This window comes from the organism of the source record quoted next, unplaced genomic scaffold (genome assembly GCF_019419815.1).
Source record: "Pyrus x bretschneideri cultivar Hongxiangsu unplaced genomic scaffold, Pyrus_bretschneideri_v1 Contig28, whole genome shotgun sequence".
Classification (NCBI taxonomy): domain Eukaryota; kingdom Viridiplantae; phylum Streptophyta; class Magnoliopsida; order Rosales; family Rosaceae; genus Pyrus; species Pyrus x bretschneideri.
Window position 1 is genome coordinate 991,201 of NW_025999590.1, and position 21,850 is coordinate 1,013,050.

The 21,850-nt window shown below is 40.9% G+C and overlaps 1 long non-coding RNA gene across 1 annotated transcript; it reads right to left on the reverse strand.

Annotated features, from left to right (window-relative positions):
* Positions 1 to 166: 166 nt before the first annotated feature.
* On the reverse strand, positions 167 to 20,945 carry LOC125479198. The gene is made up of 9 exons (XR_007259875.1): positions 20,773 to 20,945; positions 20,579 to 20,662; positions 19,820 to 19,886; positions 19,533 to 19,612; positions 18,865 to 19,396; positions 18,651 to 18,777; positions 1,787 to 1,907; positions 1,193 to 1,691; positions 167 to 1,119 (listed from the first exon to the last, which is right to left on the reverse strand). It is a non-coding gene; the product is annotated as an uncharacterized LOC125479198 (long non-coding RNA).
* Between the last annotated feature and the right edge of the window lie 905 nt (positions 20,946 to 21,850).

Genomic DNA, 21,850 nt, shown 5'->3' on the forward strand with positions numbered 1-21,850 from the left:
ATTTAGACACCTTGGTCCTAACTCCTTTACATCCCTATCACTGAAACGCTCAGGTTTGAAGCTTCAACATGCTTGCTTCCAACATGAAATAAAGTCTAAGTATATGTCAACAAGACTATACAAATAAACGAACAGCTCCACAATATATTCGTTTAATCATACTCAAGTCATGGCTTATATCCAAACGAGGGATCTATTCAAACATAGCCAAATATTTATCAATGATAGTGCAAACACTTGGCAATTAACATCGGATTATACAGGGCAAAGTCATAAGCATCCATAAACAAAAAACTCTCGGGCTTATAACATGGCACATGCCATACAAACAACGAACTAGTAGTATATCCAAAGTACGTGGCACATGCCACACAAACAACAAACTAGTACATTCAGAGTACATACAGAAAAAGAGGGCACTATGAGTCATCCTTATCTAAGCCAAACCCCTGACAATATCACTTTGTGTTTCAACCCCATCGTCATCACCACCATCTTCGGCACCTCCAGAACCATCTTCACTCTCCCGGGACTACTCTCCCGGTACTACTTTCCTGGGACTGCTCACCGACACTAGCCTCATTATGAGAGTCATTCTCACCACTAGGATCAACTGCAAAGATGAAGACTTCACCTCTTTGTCGATATTCATCCATCTCGTCACGGTACTTTCGGATAATGCTTCCATTATCATAACGCTCAGGGACGGCCATCTATTTCCTTTTTCTCAAAATTAGCCGCCCGGATGCGGTGAGGTCTAAAGGCATCATGAAAGGCTTGGGAACCTAAGAACTCCTACACAGCAGCGTTCTTCTCAGTTGGGATACTTCTCTTCAGCCCAGCAACCTCAACCAAGGCACTATCCAACTCCCTTTTAACCTTGGAAACTTCTATGATAGTTATCTCAAACTGTTTCTCAATCGCCTCCAATTGTTTCTTGAGCCTTACGTTCTCACCATTCCGCCTCTTCAAACTCTCAAAGTTTTGATCCTTGAGGCGGATGGCCTTAGCCAAAGTTTGGCTCGTTTTTTTGGCGTCATTCACAAGCTACTTATTCTCTTTAAACTTTGCCTTGTACTGCTTGACCTCTTATAGTCTGTCGTCATACTCGGTCATGATCTACATGACAAGATGATGGTCATTACTAGGAAAAATAGGGGAGAAAGTAAAGAAATGTCAGAATAACACTTACATAAGAAGATAGCCTCATCATTCGATCACGATCTGATTCGTTCTCATCTAGCGGCTCGCCAAGTTCGTCAACAATGGATCGGCGTCTTGCCAGACAATTATTGACATACCTAAAACTACTTGGTTGCATGGCAACCTTCAAGCCATTCCAATGGATGCTGCCAATCTCTTCCTTATACTTCCTCTTACGGCTGAAGCTAGGGTCACCTTCTTGGTCAGTGAACTTCATGGTTGGAGGAAATACAAGATTGATGGTAGGAAGAGGAGGCAACAATCATCTTTTTTCCCCTGCAACTATGGCAGCAGCACACCTGATGGCCTCAGCTTCAACCTTTTTTGAGGTAGTAATCTTAAGGACATCCTCTTGCGACTTAGGTCTAGGGGCTGGCCTCAACCGATGTTTATGAGCTCCCTTGTGAAACAAAATGTCGTCTACAAGAACTAACATAAGTGCTTTCCCTTTCTTGTTGCTAGTCCCTCTTTCTTGCTTACCTTCTCCACTGAACAAGGAAAATCAAAGTAAAGAATACAACTTTAAAAAAAAAAAAAAAAACAAAAAAGAAAGGGCAAATGACAAGTGAATGATACAACTTACTCGCTTGTCTTTGGCACTCAAAAACTAGGGGCTAGAAACCGTACTTTCCAAATAAGGGTCGTAGCTTGCCTCAACACCTTCTTTACATCAGCTAGCTCCTGTCCGGACAGTTTGATGGTACCTTGTGTCATTGCATGAAGAAAAATGTTAGAAGCAAGAAGAAATCACAACAAATAGCAAACAATGTGAACAATGGATACATTACAACCTACAGTTTGGAAGTGGGTAGGGACATGTCGCTCAGGTGTGACACTTCAGGTGGAAGATGACAATAACAGTTTAGAGCTCTACCAGAGAGGGTGGAGGGGAAAAGAAGACATCGCTCTTCATCGATATGCATCCGATATGCCATGGTGGACTCAAAGAGATTAAGGTTTTCAATCGGATCCTTTCTTCCAATGTAGAGTTGTAAGTCGAGTTTTTGTTTTGTCTTCACTTGAAGGGGAGTGTTGAGGATCCTTCTTGTAAGCGAGCCAGGCCTGGGTTAGTTCAAGTTAGGTATCTCGACCTGACGTTTAGCCTTCAACTTGTTTACTTCCTCAAGAAGCTGAAGGACAAGGTGTTGATGCAGAAAATCAGCGAAGACTTTGGTACAACAGAAAATGTTAAGTTTGTGACATTCGCTAGATTGCTTTGGTCACCAGTGTGGATAAGTATGTAAAGAGATAGAAATAGGGAAGTAAGCACAAGATGTACGTGGTTCACCCAGATTGGCTACATCCACGGAGTAGAGGAGTTCTCATTAATTGTGAAGGGTTTACACAAATACATAGGTTCAAGCTTTCCTTTATTGAGTTCTAGTGAATAGTTTAGTATAAGTAACATTAGGGATTATTGTGGGAGAATGATCCCCTTTTATAGAAGAGAGTTTCTAGCTTTGTTCTGACATTGACAGGTGTTGTGTTGTGATTGGCTTCTGATATCGACACGTGTCGCGTTATGATTGGCCTCCTAGTTTGAGGAAAACTCTTGTAGGTCTTTAATGATATACTGTTGACCGATGATCAGTAGTTTCGGGATTGGTCAAGTATGGTACAAACATTACTCCCTTAAGTTCCCGAGTGAATGAAACTTCTCGGTTGGGGACTTGCAAGATCCAAGCCATTGAGTAATCACGAAACTTCTAAGTACCGAAGCATGATAACATTTTCATTTACCCCTGCCCCATATGTAGATGTGACCTCTTCTCTGGAAGTACTTTTCCTCTATCCAGGAATGGTAAATTTAGCTGATGTTGATGACAAGGTAATGTATCATTTTCATTTGAAGCTTACTTGTAGATTCGGGCTTGGTCAAGTGCGATACAAACCCTATAGTAGGAGTCCCCCAAGTCTCCGAGCGAGGAGATTTGCTGAAAGAGGTAACATACAAGGTAAGCAATCAAAGTTCTAAGCAATCAGTCTTAGATCAGAAGTTTTATTTCGGGTTCTGGCTGATTGTTTGCAGACTACAACAAGGACAAAGAAAAAGACATGGAGAAGAGATGATATGAGATATTTTTGCTTTTGAAGAAGTAACGGATGAATCAGCACATGTTGTTGTACTTGTTGACTTTCCACAGACTTATTCTTGAACTAGGCTGGAAGGTTTTCCGGTTTCCTCCAAATGAGCGAGATGGCTCAAGAATTTAAGGGTCAAAACAAGTCTGTCAAATCTAGAGTACGTTCGATCCTGATGATATGAGATACTTCTGTTGTTAACAAAGTGGTGGATGTGGTATGGCAAGGCCTTGTTCTTCGGCGACGGTGCTACCAAAAGGCTGTTGAAGCTTCTCGATCTTTTAAATTAGAGCAACGATGCTGAGCTTGGATTTGACTTAGACTTCTCTGTCTGGATTGTGCGGTTCTATAAGAAGGACGTCATGCTGTAGTGATCTGTTCCAGCTCATCATTGAACCTTCTGCTTCAATTTTTTGTATAGCAGAAGTGGTGTACAACCTTTGCATTTAAATGGTCCTTCATAGCACTACTTCTCAGCGACTCATCCATGTTTGGCGGTTTCAGTGTAAAGAGCCAATATCGTACTAATTATTCTGAGGTATTTGCCAAAGGAATTCGTGACCTTGACAACAATTGAGGATGAGTACTCGAGAGCAATGCTAGGCAAGCAATCATGCAAAGGTTCTGGGCAATCAGTTCCAAATTGAAAGTTTGATTTCAGGTTCCGACTGATTGCTTCATTTTTCATTGTCTTGCATGTAAAAGCAAGAGCAAAGGAAAAGACAGAGAAAAAGCATGATATGGGATACTCTTGTTTTTTACCTTGATGATATGAGATACTCTTATTCTGGCGTGACTTGTTTGTAGAAGTATTATCTCGGGTGGGGGAGGAAGGAAGTTGAGTATTTTGAGAGACTTCGTTGGGAGTGCCTTCTCGAATGTAAGAGTTGAGCATTTTTTTTTTTGGTAAGTCTGCTTGGCTGTGGAAGATGGAGGTCGACATATATAGGAATTATCCCAACAACTAGTAGTAATACTGTTCCTTTACCCTTTGCGGTCAGAGCAATGTAGTGGTCGCTGCAAGATTCACGTATTTTAACTTTGTCAGAGCACTTTGAAAAAGTGATCCGTGGTATCTAGAAAACTGATGTTGCGTGTGAAGATTATAGACAAATTTTATCCAAGGAACTTTGGCTCTCGAAGTTCGGAGAGCGGTGCCTCTTCGATTTTCAGAACAAACAATCTTGTTGGGGATCTAGTTTTTAAGATTCGGAGAGCGGTGCCTCTTCAATTTTTGAGCAAGCAATCTTATTGGGGATCTGGTTCTCGAGATTCGGAGATTGGTGTCTCTTCGATTTCTGAGCAAGCAGTCTTATTGGGAGTGTTTTCTTGGATGTGATGAAAGATTGGGCATTTTTGCAAGTCTGCTTTGCCACGGAGCACGAAGGTTGACACACATAAGAATTTTTCAGTTATCAAGTAGTGGTGCTGTTCCTTTACCCTTGTGGGTAATAGTAGGATAGTTGGACCTTCAAAATGTATGTGTCTTAACTTTGTCAGAGTTCTTTGGCAAAGTTATCCTTGGTATCCGATGAACTGATGTCGCGTGTGAAGATTGCTAATAAATTTTACTCAGGAAAATCTGCTTCTCAAAATTCGGAGAATGGTGCCTTTTCGATTTTTGAACAAACGGCCCTGTTGCCCTTTCTTTTATAGGGGCACCAATTGTGTTCAAGAAGTACGTTCAGAGAGTTACCGCTTGTAGGAATTCCACCCTTATTTTCATACTTCTGAGATTTACTGTAACTCATTTTTTCTTTATCATTTCTGAAAATGTCTGACCCGTTCAACCGTCGTTTGGACTTGAATGCTGTGGAAGAGGTAACCATGTCTTCTCAAGATAACATATAACGCACATCCTTCTTATCTCCTACTGGTCCCTTTACCATTGGGGACTCTGTGATGAAGAATGACATGACCGTTTCAGGTCAAGAATCTTCTCACTCCCAAAGACAACAGACTACTTTCCAAACAGTCCGATGAGTTGGCTGTTAAGGATTCTCTGGCTCTCAGTATTCAGTGTGTAAGTTCTGTGTCTAATATGGCTCAACGCCTATTTGCTTGAACCTGCCAAGTTGAATCGTTGGCGGCTGAAGTGATAAGTCTCAAACAGGAGATCAGAGGGCTTAAGCACGAGAATAAATAGTTGCACATGCTCGCACATATCTATGCTACAAACATAAAGAGAAAGCTTGACCAGTTACAGAAATCCGAGGGTCATATTTTAAGTGATCATCAGAGGTTTGTGAGTTTGTTCGAAAGACATTTATTGCCTTCATCCTCTAGGGTTGTATCACGTACTGAAGCTCCAAATGATCAACCTCTGGTGCCTCATCTTTTTGGGGTTCTGCCCAGTACTGAGGCTCCAAATGATCACCCTCCGGTGCCTCCTATTTCTGGAGCTTTGCCGAGTGTTGAGACTTCTTCTGAGCAATTTTTGTGAAGGCCAACTCCTGTTTGTTTGTTTTGATTCATGTGTATGCACGTATTTGTAATTTATCAAAAATATCAATAAATAAGCTTTACTTCATTCAACGTGTTGTGTTAAACACACTAAGGCATCCTTCACCAAGTTCTTTGAATTTTTTCTTTTGTTGGAGTTTGCATGTTGAAACTTCGTGAGTGGATCCTATAGGTTGAAATAGTGCTCCATTAATTTCCCGAGTGAGAAAAACTTCTTGGTTGGGGACTTGAAAAATTCAAGTCACTGAGTAGTCGCGAAACTTTCGAGTACCGAAGTGTAGTACTATATGGTAATAGTCCCCCAAGTCTCCGGTCGAGGGAGTTGACGAAGAAAGTGTCTTGCTAGTAGTCAAGTTTCCAAATTAATAAAACCTCACCCCTTTCATATATATATATATATATATATATATATGTATTTTGTGAAGGTTGTTGGGCCTAAGGAAAAAGAAAAGCCTAAGCCCTTTACACCTTTTTTTTTTTTTTTTTTTTTGAAATTGGTAACCAGGCCCGAAGTAGAAGGCCCAGTCTTTGACTACGTTTTTCTGTGCCCTGATTGTACAGCAGGTCACGTGCTTCCTCCTCAGCACAATCTTCTCTGCTTAGGTCCCATTGTTCTCCTCTGTAGCTTTTCAATATAACACCATCCTCTGTAGCTCAAATCGCAAAGCCATCTTCATATAAGTTGTTCCTTAACTTGTGAACTACAACATATCCAAATTTGAGATCCATCGGAGCAGTATAAATCCAGAAATTCAGGTATGATGAGTGACTGTGCATCATTTGTCTTTCAACCCGTCAGACCTGTTATGATTTCTTCTTGCTTCTAACATTTTTCTTCATGCAGTGACACGAGGTACCATCAAACTGTCCGGACGGGAGCTAGCTGATGTAAAGAAGGTGTTAAGGGTGCCCAAAGAGGATATACACTTGGGCAAGCTACGACCCTTATTTGGAAAGTATGGTTTCCAGCCCTTAGATTCCGAGTGCCAAAGACGAGCGAGCAAGTTGTATCCTTCACTTGTCATTTGCCCCTCCCTTGATTTTCCTTACTTTGATTTTCCTTGTTTAGTAGAGAAGTGAGCAAGAAAGGGGGACTAGCACCAAGAAAGGAAAAACACCCATGTTAGTTCCCGTAGACGACATTTTGTTTCACAAGGGAACTCGTAAGCATCGGTTGAGGCCAGCCCCTAGACCTAAGTCACAAGAGGAGGTCCTCAAGATTATTGCCTCAAAGAAGGCTGAAGCTAAGGCCATCGGGTGTGCTGCTACCATAGTTGCAGGGGAGGAGAGACGATTGTTGCCTCATCTTCCTACCATCAATCTCATCTTTCCTCTAACCATTGAGTCCACTGACCAAGAAGGTGACCCTAGCTCCAGCAGTAAGAGGAAGTATAAGGAAGAGGTTAGCAGCATCTATTGGAAGAACTTGAAGGACTTGAAGAACTTGTCACTGCAACCAAGTAGTTTTAGGTATGTCAATAATTGTCCTGGCAGGACGCCGATCCACTGTTGACGAACTTGGTGAACTACTAGATGAGAACAAATCAGATCGTGACCGGATGATGAGGCTATCTTCTTATATAAGTGTTACTCTGTCATTTCTTTACTTTCTCCCCTCTTTTTCCTGGTAGTGACCATCATCTTGTCATATAGGTCATGATTGAGTACGATGATAGATTACGAGAGGTTGAGCGGTACAAGGCAAAGTTTAAAGAGAATAAGCATCTTGTGAATGACGCCAGAAAAACGAGCAAAGCTTTGGCTAAGGCCATCCGCCTCAAGGATCAAACCTTTGAGAGTTTGAAGAGGCAGAATGGTGAGAACGTGAGACTCAAGAAACAATTAGAGGCGATTAAGAAACAGTTGGAGACAACTATCCTCAAAGTTTCCAAGGTTAAAAGGGAGTTGGATAGTGCCTTGGTTGAGGTTTCTGGGCTGAAGAGAAGTATCCCAACTGAGAGGAATGCTGCCGTGCAGGAGTTCTTAGGTTCCCAGGCCTTTTATGATGCCTTTAGACTTCACTGCATCCGGGCGGCTAATTTTGAGAAAAGGAAATGGATAGCCGTCCTTGAGCGTTACGATAATGGAAGCATTATCCGAAAATACCGTGATGAGATGGATGAGTACCGACAAAGAGGTGAAGCCTTCGTCTTCGCAGTTGATCCTAGTAGTGAGGATGACTCTGATAATGAGGCTAGTGTCGGTGAGCAGTCTCGGGAGAGTGAGGATGGTTCTGGAGATGTCGAGGATGATGGTGATGGCGATATGGTTGAAACGTAGAGTGATATTGTCAGGGGTTTGGCTTCAGATGAGGATGACTCATAATGCCCTCTTTTTCTGCATGTTTTCTGAATATACTAGTTTGTTGTTTGTGTGGCATGTGCCATGTACTCTGGATGTACTAGTTGTGTGGTATGTGCCATATACTCTGGATGTACTAGTTTGTTGTTTGTATGGCATGTGCCATGTTATAAGCCTGAGAGTTTTTTGTTTATGGATGTTTATGACTTTGCCCCGTATAATTCGATGTTAATTGCCAAGTGTTTGCACTATCATTGATGAATATTTGGCTATGTTTGAATAGATCCCTCATTTGGATATAAGCCATGACTTGCGTAGGATTGAACGAATATACTGTGAAGCTGTTCGTTTATTTGTATAGTCTTGTTGACATATACTTAGACTTTATTTCATGTTGGAAGCATTTGTGTTGAAGCTTCAAACCTGAGCGTTTCAGTGATAGGGATGTAAGGGAGTTAAGACTAAGTTGTCTAAATCACATTTTTATTGAATTGATGCCAAATGGCCTTCATTACATAGGATGTCGAATGGTCGTAGCTCAACACTTGTACAGTATGAGTCTACTCGTAATAGTACTTCAAGTGATCAACGTTCCATGGATGGCCAAGGGTCTTGCCATCGGAGCTTCTAAGCTTGTAGGAGCCAGGGCAACTGATGCCAATAACTTCAAACGATCCATCCCAATTTGGGCTGAGCGTGCTTTCGCTCGGGACTCTGTCGCAAAGTAGTCTTTTCTTCAATACCCAATCCCTCACTTTGAAAGAGCAAGGTTTGACCCTTGAGTCGTAGAAGTTAGAGATGCGCTGCTTGTAGGCAACATTCCTTAAGTGAGCCTGGTTTTTATGTTCCTCGACTAGATCCAAGTTGAGGGTGAGTTGTTTGTCATTTTCACTTTCCTTGTAGTTCTGGACTCGAAACGTTTCTTGCTCAAGCTCAACTAGGACAATAGCTTCTGTACCAAAGGCAAGTGAGAATGAAGTTTCTCCTGCTGAAGTCCGATATGAAGTGCGGTATGACCAAAGAACTTGGGGTACAAATTCTGGCCAATAGCCTTTAGCCTTATCCAAGCTGGTTTTCAAAGTGCGCTTGATTATTTTGTTGATGGCCTCAACTTGTCCATTAGACTGGGGATGAGCTAGGGAGGCGAAACATAAGTTGATGTTGAAGTCAGAGCAGAACATCCTGAACTTCTTATTATCGAACTGTCGCCCATTGTCAGTGACTATAGCATTGGGTATGCCGAATCTACAAATGATGTTTTTCCATACAAAGTCTTCTATTTTTGCCTCGGTAATGGTTGCCAAGGGTTATAATTTGACCCACTTTGTGAAGTAGTCAACTGCAACGATTGCATAACGGACCTTGCCCTTCTCTGCAGGCATTGGGCCGATCAAATCAAGTCCTCATTGGGCCAAGGGCCAAAGGCTGATCATAGGAGTAAGAGGCTCAGGAAGGAAGTGATGAATAGTTATGTAGCGTTGACACTTATCACATGAGCGAGATATTTTGATGGCATCTTGGTGGAGTGTTGGCCAGTAATATCCTTAGCAAAAAGCCTTATGTGCTAGGGATCGAGATCTAGCATGACCTCCACATACTCTTTCATGTATTTCCCGAAGGACAATTTCAGCTTCCGTAGGTGTGAGGCACCATAAATATGATAGGTTAAAACCTTGCTTGTAGAATTGGTCATTAATGACTAGGTAGCGGGTAAACTTGTATCGAATCTGATTAGCTTGGACTTTATCATTTGGGAGGGTGCCATGAGCAAGGAATTTATAAATCGAGGTGATCCAACTGTCCCCCTGTTGTAAGTTGCACACTTCTGCGACCATGGTGTTTGGTGCTGCCAACAATTCGACATGAATTTTTCTCCCAATCTTGTCTTCTCCTGTTGAGGCGAGGCGAACCAAAGCGTCTGCATGATTGTTTGCCGCTCGAGGGACGTGGGTGATCTGGTAGTGGAAGTGCTTGAGCAAAAGCTGCGTTTGCGTAAGATACGCTGCCATGGAGTTATCCTTAGCGTCAAAGTTGTTCGTGACCTGGTTAACCACCAATTAGGAGTCACTGAAGATATCAATTTGTTTAATTCTAAGGTGTTTGGCCAAACGTAAGCCTGCTAAAAGGGCCTCATATTCGGCCTCATTGTTTGACGCCTTGAATTTGAAGCGAAAAGCATACTCCATTACCACTTTGTCAAGGGTAGTCAGGACTAGTCTTGCTCCACAAACCTATTGGTTAGATGAGCCATCGACAAATTGAAGATATCAATTTGTTGAACTCCAAAGTGTTTGGCCAAACGTAAGCCTGCTAAAAGGGCTTCATATTCGGCCTCATTGTTTAACGCCTTGCATTTAAAGCAGAGAACATACTTCATTGCCACTTTGTCAGAGGTAGTCGGGACTTCATAGCCCTGTTGGTTGGATGAGCCATATAGAGTCCATCCTGGTAATGTTGGTTCTACCTTCTGAGATTCCAGGGGTAATGAAGCCTCAGGTGTATGAGAAATGTCAATAGGATAAGTGAATTCGGCGATGAAATCTGCAACTGCTTGGCCCTTTTTAGCTGGTTTTGGGCGGTAGGAGATGTCAAACTCACCCAGTGCTATCGTCCATTTAATCATTCACCCCGAAGTGTCAGGACTCAGAAGTATTTGTCGAATGAGGTCTTTTGTAGGGGCGAAGTTTCCGATCAGACATGACTAATGCTAGAGCTAATTTCTCAATGTTGGAGTATCGTGTCTCTACATCTTGTAGTGCCTTGCTAAAGTAGTACACATGTTGTTCGATACTACCATCCCTTCGAATGAGGACATAATTGACTGCTGAAGCTGAGACAGACAGTTAGACAATTAGGGTGTCACCAATTTCAGGTTTGGAGAGCAGAGAGGTTTTACTCATGTACTCCTTGAGGTTTTTAAATGCTTTGGCACATTCATCAGTCCACGTAATGTACTTCTTACTTCCCTTAAGTGCTTTGAAAAAATGAATGCATTTGTTTGTGGCCTTCGAGATGAACCTGGTCAAGGCTACCACCTCGTTGGCTAATCATCAAGCCTAAGAATTTTCTAGAGCCCACGCCGAAGGCTTATTTGTTGGGGTTCAACCTTGTTCGATACTTCTTCAGGATGGAGAAGATTTTAGACAGGTTGGTGATGTGTTAGTCAGCATGTTTGCTTTTGACTAACATATCATCAACATAAACTTCCATGCTCTTCCCAATCTGTTCAACAAACGTTGAATTGACTAACCTCTGATAAGTCACCCCTGCATTCTTTAGGCCGAACGGCATGACTTTAGAGCAATACAGTCATTTGTCAGTAGTGAAGGCCGTGTGTTCTTGGTCCGAAGGGTTCATGAGGATTTGGTTGTACCTTGAATAAGCATCCATAAAGCTCAAGAGTTCAGACCCTACTGTGGAGTCTATAAGTCTATCAATGAGAGGAAGGGGAAAACTATCATTCGGGCATCCTTTGTTTAAGTCGGTATATTTGACACTCCACAAGATCTTTTGAAGCATGAGGTTTTCCTTGGTCGGATTTTTCTTAATAAGGACCATATTTGCTATCCACGTTGGATAATTGACTTCACAGACGAAGCTTATGCTTTTGAGTCTTTCAACTTCTGCCTTCATTGCCTCGTATCGTTCAGCGTCATAAGATCTTCACTTCTGACTCACTGGCCTGGTCTTGGGATTAATACTCAAGCGATCACAGATGATATCAGGAGAGATGCCTAGCATGTCTTCGTATGACCAGGCGAAGACTTCAGTGTTTTCTTGCAAAAGAGAAAACAATGCCAACCGAAAGGGTGGTGACAAAGTGGTGCCAATCTTCATTATACGGTCCGGATAATATTTTGAGATAGAGACCTTCTCCAACTCTTCAGCATGTTGTGCTTGTTGGGGGAAAAAGTCATCTCGAGGATCGTTAAGTTGACTATTACCACCGTGCAGATCCAAGTCGGCTTTGTTTAGGCTGGTCTTTATAACTTGGTCATGTATAGAAAGTGTTTCTTTGGGCACATGCAAGTGTTGTTGCTTGACTAAAGTGTTGTAACATGATCGTGCACTAAGTTGATCTCTTTCGATGTAACCGTTGCCATAGGGGGTTGGAAATTTCATCAACAACATATGTGTGGATACCACAGCCTTGAGATCATTGATGCCCGTGCGCCCAAAGATGACATTGTATGCTTAACTGCCCAACAACATACAATGTCATCTTTGGGCGCACGGGCATCAATGATCTCAAGGCTGTGGTATCCACACATATGTTGTTGATGAAATTTCCAACCCCCTATGGCAACGGTTACATCGGAAGAGATCAACTTAGTGCACGATCATGTTACAACACTTTAGTCAAGCAACAACACTTGCATGTGCCCAAAGAAACACTTTCTATACATGACCAAGTTATAAAGACCAACCTGAACAAAGCCGACTTGGATCTATACAGTGGTAAAAATCAACCCGACGATCCTCGGGATGACTCTTTCACCCAGAAAGCACAACCTGCTGAAGAGTTGGAGAAGGTCTCTATCTCAAAAGATTATCCGGACCGCATAATGAAGATTGTCACCACTTTGTCACCACCCCTTCGGTTGGCATTGATCTCTGTTTTGCAAAAGAACACTAAAGTATTGATTATTTATCCCAATATCATCTGTCATCACTTGGGTATTAATCTCAAGACCAAGCCAGTGAGACAGAAGCGAAGATCTTATGATGCTGAATGATACGAGACAATGAAGGCAGAAGTTGAAAAACTCAAAAGCATAGGCTTCATCTATGAAGTCAATTATCCAACGTGGGTAGCAAATGTGGTCCTTGTCAAGAAAAATCCGACCAAGGAAAGCCTCGTGCTTCAAAAGATCTTGTAGAGAATGTGTGTCGACTATACTGACTTAAACAAAGGATACCCGAAGAATAGCTTTCCCCTTCCTTTCATTGATAGACTTATAGACTCCACAGCAGGGTGTGAACTCTTGAGCTTTATGAATGCTTACTCTAGGTACAACCAAATCCTCATGAACCTTTCAGACCAAGAACACGCAACATTTACTACCGACAGAGGACTGTATTGCTATAAAGTCATGTCATTCGACCTAAAGAATGCAGGGGCGACTTATCAGAGGTTAGTCAATTCAATGTTCATTGAACAGATTAGGAAGAACATGGAAGTTTATGTTGATGATATGTTAGTCAAAAGCAAACATGCTGACCAACACATCACCAACCTGTCTGAAACCTTCTTCATCCTTAAGAAGTATCGAATGAGGTTGAACCTCAACAAATGCGCCTTCGACGTGGGCTTTGGAAAATTCTTGGGCTTCATGATTAACCAACTAGGCATTGAAGCTAACCCTAAGAAGATCAAAGCAATCATTGACATGAAAGAACCAGTAACTTCACAAGACATCCAAAGCCTTACTGGCAATGTCGCAGCCTTGACTAGGTTTATCTCTAAGGCCACAGACAAATGTGTTCATTTGTTCAAAGCATTTAAGGGAAGTGAGAAGTACATTACGTGGTTTGAACGACTTTAGCTTGCCGACCTATTTGTCAGCTGCGGTCCTGGGATGGGGTCTGTCTTTAACAACTTTTCATTCCGCTTATACTCATCGTCCTACGCAACTATTTCTTTCACCTTGTCGAAGCATTCGGCGAAGGTGATGTACTCATATTTAGGTTTATAGAGCTTCTTACTGACTCGAACTCATTGGGAAGTCTATTTTTGAACGCGGTGACAACCATGTGATCGTTTGGTTTATCTAACTCTGCATAGTCAGTGTGGAATCACTTGATTTAGTCCTTGAGGCTCTCGTCGTCCCTTTGGCTGATCAGGAATAGGGTATCCACTCCATGCTTGGCCTCCTTATAGGTGGAGAAAGCTTCATGAACTTATCACTCAGAGTTTTATAATCTATGATGGATCCAGATAGGAGCTCCGTATACCACTTTATTGTGTATTCCTTAAGTATGCACGTCAGGGAGTCACTATGGTTATACAAGGCCATGATGTTCTAGTATGACATTTTGTGACTCAAGGGGCCGAAGTCTCCCTCGAAATACCTTATTAAGGTTATGTGAATTTGTTCGGTGGTGTTTCCCATGCTGAGGTGTTGGAAAGGGGGTCATCCTCGTAGCATGATTGTGTATCGCCCTCTAATGGCACCTTGCTCAGGCCATTAAGGTCGAAGTTTAGTCACCTTAGGTTGATAGAGAGGCATTGGTTTGGCTCTGCGTACCCCAAAACTGCATGACTGAGGCTCTATGGTTGTTTTCGTCGTTCGAAGAGGCGTTTCTATAGTTGTTGGGGCTGGAATAAAAGTTGGGAACAACATTGGAGCCAGACCTTCCAAGGTGTTCATGAATCCCATACCGGTAACTGGGATCCCATCAGTGTCGCAAGGGTAATTAGGATCCCTTGCTTGGGGAGGTGTTTCTACGGCTGTTGGGGCTGTGTCAGAGGTTTTCCATTTCGAAGCTCATTTTCTCAAGTATGCCTCGGATGAGGTCGAGCAGTGTTTTCAGCGCCGGATGGGGTGTCGACATGGCCTTCTGCCGCCAACGCAGGAGGTGCGTGATCGATGCATAGCCTTCTATGAACCTTTGGGGCTTGGGCTCCTAGGTATTTTCTTGGGCTTGCACCATTGGGTAGGCCTAAAATCGTCCAACGGTAACACCATGCTTGTACAACTATTGCCCAAATCAGATCATTTGGCGATGTATTCCAAAAGATGAGCATGAAAGTGTTTTGAAGTTTGCCCATCACTATACGTGTGGACACTTTGGGTCAAAGAGGACAACATCTAAGATTTTGCAAAGTGGGTTGTTTTGGCCTTCACTTTTCAAGGATGCAAACAATTGGTATCAAGCTTGTAATCGTTAGCAACAAGTAGGCAACCAATCCAAGCGGAATGAGATGCTGTAGTTGGGTATTCTGGTTGTTGAATTATTTAATGTTTGGGGCATTCATTTCATGGGATCATTCCCATAGTCTCTTAGAACCAATACATTCTTGTGGTTGTGGAATACATTTCTAAATGGGTCGGGGTAATTTCAGGACCTATAAACAAAGGGTCAGTGGTCTTGGATTTCCTCTAATGTACATTTTTTTCACGTTTCGGTATTCTAAGAGCTATTATTTACCGCACTTCTTGAATAAACCTTTTGTTGCATTTCTTGCAAAATATGGGATCCCAGAGAAAATAGTCAGCTCTGCTCACAAGAACTGGAGTCTGATATTAAATGATGCCTCTGAGCGTACATAACAACATATAAAACTCCGATTGGGATGTCTCTATTTCGACTCGTTTATAGGAAAACATGGCATGTACTTATGAAGCTAAAGCGTAAATTTTGCCTATGAAATAGCCAAATTTTGCCTAGGAGAAAAATTTGGGCTATCAAACAGCTAAATTTTGCCTATGATTTGAGGGTGCTAAGCGTAAATTGCAGTTTAATGAGCTAGATGAAATTCATAATGAGGCGTATGAAAGTAAGAAGCTCTACTAGGAGAAAACTAAGGCATTTCATGACAGTCAAATTTAGAAAAGAGTTTCGATCAAGGCAGCAAGTGTTGTTTGATTCAATGTTGAAGTTGTTTCCAAAGAAGTTGAAGTCCTGCTGGAACAGGCTATACCAGCTTATTAACATTTATCCTCATGTAGTTGCCGACATTATTAATGAGTAAAGTGGTAACACATTCAAGGTGAATGATCACAGGATGAAACCATAATTGGATTCATCCTATGACAGCGCACACGAGTTAGTGACTCTGAAGGAACAAGTGATTTGACCACCGAACTTCTACCACATCTAGCTATAGGTGTTAACTAAAACACTTAGACCACCTCCAATGGTGGGCTAAATGTTAAATTACCCCCCAAATTTCACCCCCCCAAACCATCTCCAACCCATGCTAAAACATTGGGCTAAATGTCAAATGTTAAAGTTAGGCCAAATACCCCCCAGAATTCCCCCCCACCCCCCGCGCGATTGGACTCGCTGGCCCAAAGGTCAGTCTCGGCCCGTTCACTCGCCAACGTGCCCCACGCGAAGCGCATGCAGTCCGTTCCCGACAGGGTGGGCCCTGCTGTCAACGGGTTGTCGGCCACCCAGACCACCTCCAACGGCTACATTTTCAATCCAACGGCTGCTTTTCAAAGATCGTTGGTTGATCCAACGGTCCAGATTCAAATTTGATTTTTTAAAATATGTTATTTTAAAATACATTGAATCCAATGGCTGAGATCAAATATAATCAAATCTAACGGTAAAAAAAAAGATCTAACGGCCCAAATTTAAATCTAACGGTTAAAATAATTAAAAAAAAATTATTTAACTCAAAATTCACCCAAAAACTCTATAAATACCTATGTATTTGTTCAAACATCCACACAAAACTCAAATTTCTCTTACAATTCTTCCAATTTATCTTTCTACCATTTCTTTCTATTTCCAAATTGTTCAACATGGCAAGAGAGCATATTAGAGGTCGTAATTGGACTTGTGAGGAAGATGTTGCTCTATGCTTGGCATGGGTTTCTGTTAGCGAAGATGGTGCAGTTGGCACTAATCAAAATAAGAAGGTTTTGTGGGATAAAATCATTGCAAAGTTTCAAGAAAACTGCAATGGTAGCAGGCGGGATGGTGGTGGTGTTTATGATCGGCGAAAGACTATCAACAAAGCATGCACTTTATGGAAGGGAAGCTTGGAGAGAGTCGTGGTTGGCATGGCTAATGGGAGGAGCGCCATAGAAATTGTGAGTTTTGTTCTTGATATTTTATTTGTCATGTACATAATATTATGTTGCAACTAATTATTTTTATGTATTTTTTGCATAGGGTGACAAAGCAATGGAAATTTACAAGACAAGAGTAACATCAAAAAATCAAGTTTTTAAGTTGTAACATGCTTGGGACATCCTCAAGGATTGTCCGAGGTGGGGAACCGATGCGGACCAACAAAGGGGAAGATTATTTCAACGTGAAGCTGCACAGACAAATGCCGGAGATGAAGGTGTTGATGAAGGTGTCGATGAAATGACCCCATCTCCTTCTTTTGCAAGGCCCCCAGGAAGAGATAAGCAAAAGGAAGCAAAGAGAAAAGGGAAGTCCCAAGATCTGATGAGTGGACACTTTGATACCGGAATTACAAAATTGAACGAAACTCATAGCGCTCGCCAAGAAGAAGCGGCCCGAATGCATTTGCAAATGAAGGAAATCTCGGATAGGGAGGAAAATAGGTTTGAAATTGAATTCATGATGAAGGACCTCAGCAAATACACTCCAGAGAGGAAGAAGTTCTTACGTGGTAAGCAAAAGGAAATTATGCGAAAGTCTGCCTCAAGGAGTATGTTTCAAGATGATGAATCTTCTAAACCCTATATCCCAACATTTCAACGAAGTCCATCACCAAGCGAAGATGGTGGATATGATTGTTAAGTTTATGTAGTGTATGAATTATATGCTTTATTAATTAAGTTTATTAATTGTGGTTTGTGAATTATCGGTTGTATTAAGTTTATGTACTTTATTAAATTTATGTCTTATTAATTATCCAATAATTTATGTCTTATTATTCCCCACTTTGATGTAGAATAAATGCCTTCAATAGATTGGTAAAAGTTGACGGCTTGCTTTATGGGAAATTTAGTGATTTTTCAATATTTATCGGAATTTAAATTTTTTTAGATTCAAATGTTCATAAAATTAATTTACGACAGTCTACATATTTATTTTTTTAAAAAAAATTAATTTAAGAAAAAAAAAACAGCCTAAGTTCATTCTTTAATAATCTCGGGCTAAAATTTTAGGCCAGAACGGTTGGAGTAGAAAAGTTGTTTCTGGGCTAAAAGCTAAATTTTCCGGGCTAAAATATTTGGCTTTTAGCCCAACTATTGGAGATGGTCTTATTGCAGCCCAATTTTCTAACTCTAACTTGAAAAAAAATCCAAAACATATGTTTTTCTTTCAGTTTTGTTTTCTTTCAGTAATACTAGTTTAAAGTTTTGTATTTTCAACTTTCTATTTTGTTTCATGTGTACAAATTGTTAGATGAAATCCTTGTTTGCAATAAAATTCTTGTTTGCCTAATGTGTTTTTAATTCGAAAAAGCATTAATTTTGTTGGATAAAATTCTTATCTTTTCAAAGCAAATTTTTGTTTGCATGAACTTCTATTGTGAAAAACTGAGTTGATAAAAACCAGCCATTGATTGAAAAACTTTGGACTTTCGTTGGTTGCAATTAAGACGTACAAGACGGCCCTATTTCATCTAAGACATCTAAAGAAAATAAAGTAAAACTGGATCCTGCATCCAGCAGCAATTCATTCATTCACATCAACCACAAGAGTTCATGCAAACAAATAGGGCCATATCATATCGTAGACAATTTAAGCAGTTCAAAGCAATTGAATTTCACGCAAAGGACAGTCAAAGCAGACAAGCATATATATGGTCCTAACATATCATTGAATTGCTAAGTCTCTAAGGTCATTCCTAATCTTGTTTATCTAGCAGTTAAGTCCTATGCATGTCTCTAAGCACAGTCATAGCAAGCAGCAGTTATAAAATGGGTTTTTAGAAAGCATACCAGGACAATTCTGATGAAGCTTCTGCATGTGGACCGACTCACTCCACTCAAATCACTCCCACCCCATGAACCAACTACTTCATTGTAAAGTCTCTATTGTTCTTGTTTAAAAGTTCATGTTCAATACCTAGACATCCAGAAACAACCAATTACAATCAGAGAGAAAAGGAAAGTTAGAAAATAATCGTGAGTGATCAAATATAAAAGGGCTCACTTAGCAGCTGAATGGTGTTTAGAACTGCAGGGTCCGGAAAGGGATTCATTGCGAGCTTGGCTTCATCAGACAAGGCAAGGCAGTATGCTCTGAAAAACTGGAAGGACCATCTGACATGGAGAATCTTCTTGAGTTCCGTTCGACATGATACTCTCACCAATCAACTATGAATCTCCCTTGACAGAACAACTCAATTGAAATTCACAATGTAACAGTTCAATTGAAAAAGTTCCCAATTTTTATTAACAAATTAAAGATTAAAAAAGCCAAGAATTGCAGAAATTACCCACCTTTGCCGTCAAGTCACTGTCCAACAGGTTCCGTGGTTTAAGTATAAAAATGTGGAGAAGCTAGTAAGCCTTGTTTACGAGATCGTAGAATTACTTGTGATAGTTTGTGTCCGAGAAGTATAATAGATGCAGCATTTGAAGCTGAAGGGCAATCCCGACGTCTGCCACTGCAGCAGCAATCTGAAGAATTTCGGATTCTTCATAGTTGAAAGATGCAATACCAGAAACTGTGGGTTTTCCTTCTGTAAGGTTGAGGTTCAGATTGAGATTTCAGATTCACACATAAACTAGAAACAATACGTGACTTATTCAACATATTTTTAGAGCTTGAAAACCAGTTTGTGTGTGTGAGCATGATGTTCTGCAATGTAAATCTACCTTATCTAAAGCAATCTAATCTACGACGGCTAAGCGTTCAAGCACATCTGCTCCTCTCACAAGGAGCCCTTGCCTTGCTCCTGCTCATTTTTCAGTGCAGTAAAAGTAAAATCAGAACTTTCCAGAACTACGTTAATGTCATAACAACTTAACAAGTCATAATCGTAAGCACGTTCAAAAGGGCCAGCAACTAAGTGCGGCTCTCTTTCGAATTAACTGTCACATTCAAAAGCTTTTGGTATATGAGGAACAATATGCAACATCAAAGAAAATTTTAGGTGGTGTACCGAGCGAAGTCCCAACTAGGATTGCTGTAGGTGTGGCAAGACCCAGTGCACAAGGGCAAGAAACAACCTGCGAAAGAAACATACATGCTTGTTTGATAAACATTAAGGACAGGTTTTCCATTTGAGATGTATTCTCCAAAAAGCAGAAATACGTCAAGTAATTGGCAGATAGTTCAGAGTGAAACGAAACAGTACTGGGGTTGCTTAATAGTCAAGGCAGCGCCTTTGTATTTTAAGAGCAGTGCTACGGGCACCAAAATAAACCCAAATTCTACATGTAACCTGAAGTCGCAGTATATTTGGTGACGCCTGACTCGCGTCTGATACCAACTTCCACATATTTGGTGACTGAAATTTGGGGAAAACAATGGTGCCTCTAGTATGTTTTGCAAAACTGGAAGGACCATCTGACATGGAGAACCTTCTTGAGTTCCGTTCGACGTGCTACTCTCACCAATCAACTCAGAATCGCCCTCGACAGAACAACTCAATTGAAATTCACAATGTAACAGTTCAATTGAAAAAGTTTCCAATTTTTATTACAAAATTAGAGATTAAAAAAAAGCCAAGAATTGCAGATATAATCGTCTCTAGGGTTTAACTCAAGAAAAAGAGGGATGAAATCGAATCAGAAAATTTCCCAATTCAAATTATAAGAAGCAGTAATAATCTAATCTGAACCTCAAATTCAACATTTCTTGTAATTCAAAAAATTAAAAAGGGGGGGGAAATTGAATGAAATAGAACAAAAACACAGACCTGCTTCAGAGGTCGAAGAGGGCTTGGAGTCGTGATCTGGAATGTGGTCTTTGCAGTTCTGGGGGAACATTTCCGCCGTTTGATCTGATTAAAACGGAAACATTCGCGACTATTACACCGCTCGCTCGACGATTTAACAGAAATTTAATAAAAAACAAGAAATAATTCGAGGGAGAGAGAGGGAGAGAGAGTACCTTCCATGGATTCGGATCACAGCAAGAATGCGAGTTCTAGAGAGAGAGAGAGAGAGAGTTGTGAATTTTAGACGAAGATCAGAGAGAGAGAGAGAGAGAGCGAGAGAGCGAGAGAGCGAGAGAGATTGTTTATATGGACCGGAGGGATTGTGAGGGGAGGGTTTTGATTGAATTGAAGTTTGAATTGGGTGAATCTGAGCCGTCGGTTTAAATGGAAGGTAGCAGGGAGCTCTTTCTTTCTAACGGCTATAAAAAATTTCTCGGTGGACCACTTCGAAATGGCCCAATAGGCCCAGTTAGTGAGAATCCCACTCCCAAGGAAAAAGGCAAAAACAAAAAGGTTGATGGGCCCGACCGAGAAATTTACTCAATTATCCTACCATTTTTTGCATGGATTTTTCTTGATATCAATACCTTTTGTAATGTACAAAATGTTTAAAAACCTATACACCTCCTCTAAATTATGCCCTTTTTTTAATATAAATTTATTGTTATTAACGAGAAAGGGAAGGGTTCAAAAGAGGGAAAGTTATGAACGTGGGATACATGGGTAGAAACTCAACACTCTATTCATAAAGATATTAAATAATATCAAATAAAAGAAAGGACAACTTTACTGGGAATCAAAACTTAATCATGCCCCTTAATTCTTCTTTTATTTATTTGGTCTAATGAATAAAAATGAAAAAAGTGAGTGTGACAACTAAGTGAAAGGTATAGATAACTAACAACATGTCAATATTGAAAGCGAAGATAAAGTTTCAAAATCGAGATCCGATAGATAACGGGGGAGTAGTCCAACTCTCCTAACTTTTGGATGTACGAAACTCTCCACATTATGATAAGATCTTGGATCTGCCTACGTGTGAACCTAATGTTTATTTGTGTTCAAAATAATCTTAGATCACTTATAATAGGCAACAACATATTTCACAAGATAAAATTCGAACATCACTGTATAGTTTATTTGTGTCATCCAAGTGTTTTATTTAGCATGCCGCTACACGTGAGAATGTAGAGAGTGTTCCAACATCCGAAAAGTTAAGAAATCTTGTATGAAAAGAGCTGCCCTACTTCC